The sequence below is a fragment of the Dryas octopetala genome, chromosome 5 (genome assembly GCF_963921425.1).
Source record: "Dryas octopetala chromosome 5, drDryOcto1.1, whole genome shotgun sequence".
Taxonomy (NCBI): domain Eukaryota; kingdom Viridiplantae; phylum Streptophyta; class Magnoliopsida; order Rosales; family Rosaceae; genus Dryas; species Dryas octopetala.
In genome coordinates, this window is record NC_141370.1 from 22,563,045 (window position 1) to 22,571,177 (window position 8,133).

General features: G+C 36.1%; 1 pseudogene across 1 annotated transcript; it reads left to right on the plus strand.

The window, feature by feature from the left end:
* The first annotated feature begins 2,253 nt into the window (after positions 1–2,253).
* LOC147285898 (uncharacterized) lies at positions 2,254–7,642 on the plus strand (annotated as a pseudogene). The gene is made up of 10 exons (XR_015122352.1): positions 2,254–2,575; positions 2,679–2,734; positions 2,890–3,061; positions 3,152–3,225; positions 3,309–3,390; positions 3,926–3,976; positions 5,719–5,819; positions 6,464–6,618; positions 6,711–6,923; positions 7,290–7,642. The product of XR_015122352.1 is annotated as an uncharacterized LOC147285898 (transcript).
* The last annotated feature ends 491 nt before the right edge of the window (positions 7,643–8,133 follow it).

Here is an 8,133-nt window from a genome sequence, read left to right on the forward strand (position 1 = left end):
GAAGAAGAAGAAGAAAAAGAAGAAAAAGAAAAAGAAAGAGAGAGGGAGGAGAGAGAAGAGAGAGAAGAGAGAGAAGAGAGAGAATGAGTGTGTAGTAGGGCTGTAGGGGTAGGCGTGAATCACGGGGAAAGAAAAGAAAAAAAAGAAGAGAAAAGAAAGGAAAAGGAAAAAAAAAAAAAGGAAAGAAAAAAAAAGGGAAAGAAATTTTTTTTTTTAAGGTAGATTGAGATTTGGAGTCTTTAGGCAATTGGAAAAAAAAAAAAGTTTGAGATTTTATTTGGGGTTTGATTTGGTCATTTTGGTGTTTCGTTTAGTTGTAAACATAAATTATGAAAAAGAAATTTATCCCCTTATCATAAAGTTTCATTTCCTTAATGTTTGGTTTTTCAATTATCATAATTTGTAAAATTGAAATTTTAAGTAAACCGTTGTCGCCACTGCTGCCATTGAATTGGTTCTAGTTTAACCCAATTCGGCTTAATTTAACTATCGAAGACCATTTCCAAGTCCCTTTCAGTAAGCTTGCTATTTTCCGTTGCCACATTGGTGATTTATTCGTTTAATTTATTATGTAATTATTAATTAGTGAAGTATTTTTTTAACAGTATTGTCTCCGGCGCGCATTATATTCATCACATATCACATGAAATCTACTATATTATTTGATTTCTTCAATGTTTTTTATCAATGTAGTAAATAATATGTTAAATAAACATATGGTCAAGTTTCATTCAAAATTTCTATATTTTAATAGCAATTTTCGTCATTTTTGTCCAATTTTATCGGAATCGAAATTTTAATCGAAATTTCCGCGAAAATTTCCATCAAAATTTCCATCGAAAATTTCCTAAAAACCAAAATTGTACTCTTTAAATATATATGGTTAATTTGTATAAAATTGAAATGGGTCTGAATTTTTTTGTTGCTATGGTCAATAAAAGCATAAAAGTACCACTCAAAACGTTGCTAAAGATTAGATGATTAGGAAGAAGGTGGAGGACCAAGTAATGAATTGCCTATATCTTGGGTCCTAGGTCGGTCAGCCATCCAGTACAATAAGTGTCAAGTAATACCCATATATTTAGGGGTGTACATTGAGAATAAGAGCCAAACAAATTTTCTCTTTGATTTATTATTACTAGTATTTATGGATATTAACAAATATACACAACCCAGGAGTCAATCAAAGTCAGAGCATGTCATAATTGTATATTTATTATTACTACTATTGTATGAATCTTAACAAATATACACAAACCAGAAGAAATAAAAATATGGTTTAAAAGATCAATAGAATGAATAAATAGTCTATGCAGACCTTGGGGTTGGCACCCTTGGACCAAAAAAAAGAAAACCACTCTTAGCAACCTATCTTTTTGTGTTGTCCTTTGATCCCCCGTGAATATATATTTGCATATGGATGTGAATTCTTGCATGCTTTGGTTCATCATCATTTATGTATGTTTGTCCTAGCAGTTTGATCATAGACTATTCATTCATTCTATTTAACTCTTGGGTTAAAATTATGCTTAAAGCTAGTTAGGAGTTGAGGATGGTAATAGAAAGATCAAGGTGGATATCACAGATTTTCACATTCTTCTTACTTATTTGACCATGCATAATTAAATGGCTTAGGTGTTTTGCTTTGGAGGAAAAAGATGTAGATATGCTATCAAAAGTTATTCCTTGGTGGGGTGTTAGAAGTTAGAAAGAGGCAAGAATTCAGGTCGTGGTAAATGCATTATAACAGGGGACTAAAATTACTCCTCAATGGAGTGTCAACTTTCAATCTACATCTAGAGGGTTAGGTTGTAGAGTCAAAATACCATTTGTTGAAGGGTTGTAACTTGTAAATGCTCTTAATATTATATAGTTGTCTATGAAAGTACAGTTCTAATGCTTTTTAGGATGCTATATATCATCTATAGCTTTGTTAATTTAGACAATGAAATATATTATTTAACTGCTGATATTTTTTTTATTAATTACCATAAGTGCTGAAATTTTGCTTTCTTATTTGTTACTCTTCATATTAGGGATTTTTTCTCACAGGAAACCTTAAGCCCTAAAATTTAAATTTTGTTGGGAAAAAATCCAAAACTGACCATATGATCATGCCTTCTTTGGCCGACAAATATTAATTTTGTCGGCATAGTTAGACGGAAAAAATGAGGCGGGATCGAGTCCCGCTTTGCTGAAATGTGGTGTGCATATATTTTTAATTAAAGCACACTTGATTTTTACTTTTATGTTTTTATTTCTTTACTTTTTTCACACCTTCCCTCTCAAAGACTCAAACTCTCTCGCTGTGTCCCTCCCTCCCTCCCTGGCCGTCGCCCTCTCACCTCGCCGTCGCCATCGCCATCGCCATCGCCATCGCCATCGCCATCGCCATCGCCCTCTTTTCTTTCTTGGTCTAGATCGTCCTCATCCTCTGCTCCCTCGTCTTGACCTCTCCAAAACCCAAAATCCACGGGCTGAGCTGCCTCTATGCCTCCCGATTTTCCTCTCCTCCCTGGAAAACCCTAAGAATCTAAGATCCCCTGGAAACACTAACACCCAAATGTATAAAAAGGTATTTTTTTGCATTTTTATTTTTGTTTAATGCCTGCATGTCCGGTTTCTGGTGATTTTTTTTTTATTTTTTATTTTTCTGAAAACGTTTTTTCATGTTGCAGGTTAATTTCTTCTTTTCAATCTCTAATCTTTATTTTTATAAGTCTTTGATGTACAGGTTAGTGATTTTCTGCTTTCTTCTCTTTCCATAATTGGTGGATTTAGTGACGGTGTTCTATATGTGTTTGGGTTGATTTGCAGATTAATGTTTGGGTGAAAGGATTATTTAAAAAGCCTTGGTAAAACTATTTCTTGTTGGGGCAATTTGCATAGCGTGTGCGTGGGTGAGCAGCAGAGCAGAGCGGCAGGCCGCGGGCAGACGATGAAATTGTTTGACGCCCACTGTCACCTGCAAGACCCAAGAATCTTTGACAAGGCACCCGGATTAATTGCAGCATCCCTTGAATCTGGCGTTGTTCGTTTTGCCGTTAATGGAGTCTCTGAGGTACCCCTTCCATATCATACCTTTTTCCCTTTCCTTATTCTTATGTTCAATCCGCTCCAACATCTCCACCATTCTAATGTTTCCTTTTAGAAAGATTGGCATTTGGTGAAGCAGATTAGCGAGTCTTATCCTTGCATAGTTCCCTGCTTCGGTCTCCATCCCTGGTAAGTCTCTCTCTCTCTCTCTCATTCGAGATTGAAGTTCTTAATTGTATCTTTCTTTAAACTTTTTCTTCTCTTGTATGTAGGTATGTTGCAGAGAGGACACCCAATTGGCTTAACACTTTAAAACAGTTCTTCGAGTGTACACCCTCTGCTGCAGTTGGAGAGGTTGGTAGCTAGGGCCCGTTGGCTTGAAGATTTTCTTTTTTGTTTATGTTTATATCTTCTGTTTTCCTGTCTGCAAATTACCATTCTGGTTTTAATCAATCACTTGAAGTGAAGAGCTCCCTTTTGAAAATTCCTTTGTGGTCAGTTTCCTTCAATGCCCTTGCCCTCACTATATGAATTTTTCCTACCCCAAGTAAGAAAGCGGAAAAATTGGTTTGTCACTTGGCTCTTGGGGTTCAACTTCCGGGTTCAACATTCATTATTTCTGAATGGCTACCCATTTGAGGGGTTTGCCATGTTATCTTATAGGAACTTTTACGAGCAAAGCTTAGGATGTGTGATCCTAATATTACCATGCCACTGCTATCTCTTTCGCTGATTTCTGTTTCTTTATGAGTCAGCCACATCAATTTTTTAGGTCACGTGAAGTTCCTACTATATAATCTGATTTGCTACAATAAAAAAATTAATAGGTTAAAAAATCTCTATACACATAATTACAGGCACCTCTAATACAAACATGTAAACCTTTCAGATTGGCTTGGACAAAGGTTCGCAAGGGAAGAAGGTTGATTTCACAGATCAGGTTTCTATTATTCCAACTAATTCTTGCTAAATATTCGTATGAGTTAGTCATCTCTTCTCATGGGAATCAACCGTGGGCGAATCTGTGAAGCCTTTGTGGCAATGCCATCGAGTACGTATATTATCCGTTACTTGCACTTGTTTTTGTTGGTGGGGGGACCCGGGATTTGCCATTGTAAGTTTTCATGATAATCTAAGAATTCAAATATAAGGACAATTCAAGTTCTATTATTTTGTTGTAGTCGACAAATTATTTTTCATATGGTTATACACTTACCCCTCATAAAACCCTTATAAGAAGCTTCTTTATGTATATAGATATGATAAGATAAGGATATGAGAATAGAGCATTGGAATCCTAAAGAGAAACTTTGTGGATGCTTTGGCACAGTGAATAGTGCCCCGTCAACTATATGCATATAGCATTAGAGAGAACTCACTTATCCTCACTCATCCTCACTCAAAGCTTGGGTTCGAGTCTCACCAGTGCACATGGTAGGGTATGCTCTTGGACTATGTGTTTGACCTCTCCTGTCAGCTAGTATTTGCGGGTTGGGGATTGCACTTCCCACCCCACCCTTTTTTCGTTGGTGGAAAAAAAAAATTCCACTTGATATAATTACTTGATAAACACATACAGAATTCACTTAACACCCAAGGAAAAAGAGTCCCTAGGATTCTTAGAATTTCTACAGTGACTATATTTAATAGAGAAAATTTCTGCATAGGAAGTTTTATAATTATTTGATAATCACAAAAGATGCTTGTTGTAACTCTAAAACTAATAACTCAATTTAAGAGAAGAAAATTCCTTTAAACTCCCCCTGGATTAAAATTTGTCACGAAGGGTATCTGAATTTTCAATTGTGTGCCACCTTAGTTCCTACCGTCAATCCCGTTAACCTTTATGTCAATTTTTGATCATGTGCCGCACACAATTTTTCATCAACTTTACTGTAGGTTGACGAGCGTCCGAACAACCGCAAGTGCATTCAAAACTGGACCACGTGGTGCATATTTTTCTGTGTTGGGCCATTTGGTATCTAGCGCGTCCAATTTGGCCTGCATTGTAAATGAGGCATCTAAAAACTGTTTTAGTCCTAAACTCCTAAGGGGAAAGCCTTTAAAACCATACAAGACTTGTAGCCTAGACTCCTTAGAGATAAAATAGCAGCTAGCACTGTTTATGTTTGCATTGTACACATGCACCCATACATGCACAAATACACACCCTCTGACCACATACTCTGCTTTGACACAGACATGAAAACATGCAAACACTGTATCTGTGCACGCAACTCACACACATTCGCATGTAGAATCAATTTTTTTCTTCTAGTGATAAGGTTGGAGCATTTTGTTGCGCATTTCTTTTTTGGAGTTACAATTCATGGGTGCTATGTTTTAGACTCAATAGTTGGGATGCTATTGCAATGTTTTCGGTAATTTACCGCACCAAAGAGTATTGACCCATGATCTCACTTTCTATCCTTGTTCTTAAAGTTGGAAGAGGTGTCAATGAATGAAGAAGGAAGGCAATTTTATTTTTCCTTTTTCCGTCCAATCAATCAGCCTCTATGTTGTTGTTTATCCATAAACATTTGAGTTTCCATGCTACAAAGATATGTAGCTGCTTGCATATGTTCCTGAAATCTTAATGGGCTGATCAAAATAATTTTTTATCCCATTCATCATCGATACCTTCCTTAGAATTGTATACGTGTTATAAGGTTTCCACTGCAGGTTTATGTATTCAGGAAACAACTTGAACTTGTAAAAGAGTTAAAAAAGCCAGCATCCATCCACTGCGTTCGTGCTTTTGCTGACCTTCTTCAGATAATGAAGTATATAGTTTTTAATTTTTTTACTTTTATATGTATTTTAATCATTGCTTAATGATTAGGACTTTTTTAGTAAATGGACATGGTTGTAACAACCAAGAACTAAGAAGCTATTTTGAGACCTTGATGGGAATTAAATTGAAAGTGGGGCATTTACTGTGGGTTGCTCAGTTATAGAGTCTGATTTTTGTCTGTGTCTCCAACTTCAATCCTAGAAATTTGTTTCATGCATCCTTCCAGCCAGCCAGCCAGCCAGCCAGCCAGCCAGCCAGCCACCGGTTTCTTGCAATTTTTGAAGTTATCTAACCACTGAATTTCATGGATTGTAGCTCGTCTCTGTAATCTTTCCTGTAAAGTCTCTACCTATCGGCAAAATGCCTGTGCTCTGGGTTCGTTGAATCATTGCTTAATGATTGCTTTCCATGGCCCTTAGGTTTTGCACTTTTGTTTTTGTGCAGAACAACCTCAAAATGTAGGTGTATTTTGTTTTTCCATGCCATAGGTGCTGCATTTTTTTTTTTGTTTATAGTAATGTTAATTCATAATTTGTAATTTATGAGGTTTATCCAAAGTAATCATTTGTCATTGCCTTGTAGCTTTTAATTTTTTTATTCAATACTTTCTAAAATGGATAATTATTTTGTCAGATCTTTGGGGCCTTTTCCTGCTGGTGTGATTCTTCATTCTTACCTCGGTTCTGCTGAGATGGTTCCTGAATTTGCCAGTCTTGGTGCGTACTTTTCCTTGTCTAGCTTTTTACATGTCCATGAAATTACAAAAGGCAAAGAGGATGCTGAAGATGGTTAGTTCAATAATTAGGTTGTTGTGTGCTATTTAATACACTAGACACTGTTGAATCCAATAGTATCTTCTTTTTATATTATTCGTTTCTAGGTGCCTTTTGAAAGAATTTTACTGGAGACAGATGCACCTGATGCATTACCAAAGTCTGAGTTAGATTCTCTGCATCTGGTTGAGGGAGATGCTTCTCTTCCTGTAGAGCTTCAGTCACACTCACGAGAAGTTCTCTCAGCTTCAAATGCTGGTGCAATAGATGCATCAACACTTCCAAAAGAAACACTAAATCACCCGGCAAATATTCACCTTGTATGTCTTACTAGTTACAACAGTCTTGCTAAGTATTTTGTTCAAGTATATTTATTATTGTTGTTGTTTCCGCTGCTGATGTTTGGTGGTTCTTTTCTTAATTTCTTGATGGATGATGTGCAGGGGCATGTCCTTTTAGTACTTGTGTTAAGAATAGAAATTACAGACATTACTCGTAGAAAAAGAAAAGAATATCTCTTTCAGCAGGGAACTTTATGATAGTAGTTGATTTTTTGTCATGTCCTTTGCTTTTATATCATAGTAGTAATCATGAAGCAGGTAGAATTCAAATAGACATTGTAACATCCTTTATGTCATTAATGTTTACGATATATGTTTGTTTACATTTCATGACTCCAATTCCAGGTACTCGTCTATGTTGCGTCTTTGCTAGAGATGCCCAAAGAAGAAGTTGCTGAAGCAAGCTACCAAAATGCAGTACACTTATTCTCTTAGGACATCTTTGAAGGGCTCTTTTAAAATTAGTAGGAACTACTTAACTCATACCTGAAATCAGGGCTGATTGCGCAGTCGTGCTGACTGAGAAAGATGGCATAAGTCATATATCATTTTGGTGTTGCAGTAGCACTTGAAAATGAGGTAACTTTAGCAGGTGCAACCCGCGTCCTCCCCAAATTACCTTGTAATCCTGATCTCCTTACAAAGGATTTTATTGTCTTGGATGTAGATGACAAAACTCATAATCATCTTGGGGTGGGGCGGGGTGGGGGGGGGGGGGGGGGGGGTGTGCTCTTTGTTCATATGCTAAAAACTGGTCATTTTGTCTCAGTTGTCCTCGTAGTTTGTTTTGTAAAATATGTTTGGATAGATGGTGCAATAATAGCACCACTTGAATAAGGACCCATTTAGCACTGTTTTTACTAATCTAAAAGCGTTTTTAGAATTGTCAAAAACGCTTTTAGATTAGTAGAAACGTTTTTGGTAGCGATTGATAAAAATAAATAAAAATACTTTTGGGTTATAAAAGTGTTTAGAGGTTTTTTGGTTATAAAATAGATATTTGTGTTCATGTTCATGGGTCATCTTGTTTATGTTCATGTAATTGCCAAAAGCGCTTTTGGGTTATAAAATAGATATTTGTGTTTAACTTCCTGATAGAGGATTTTCACAAGAATCAATTGACAATGTAAACAAAATCAAGAAAAACAAAGCCAAATATGATATGTGTAGCACTATTAGAATCCTTTTA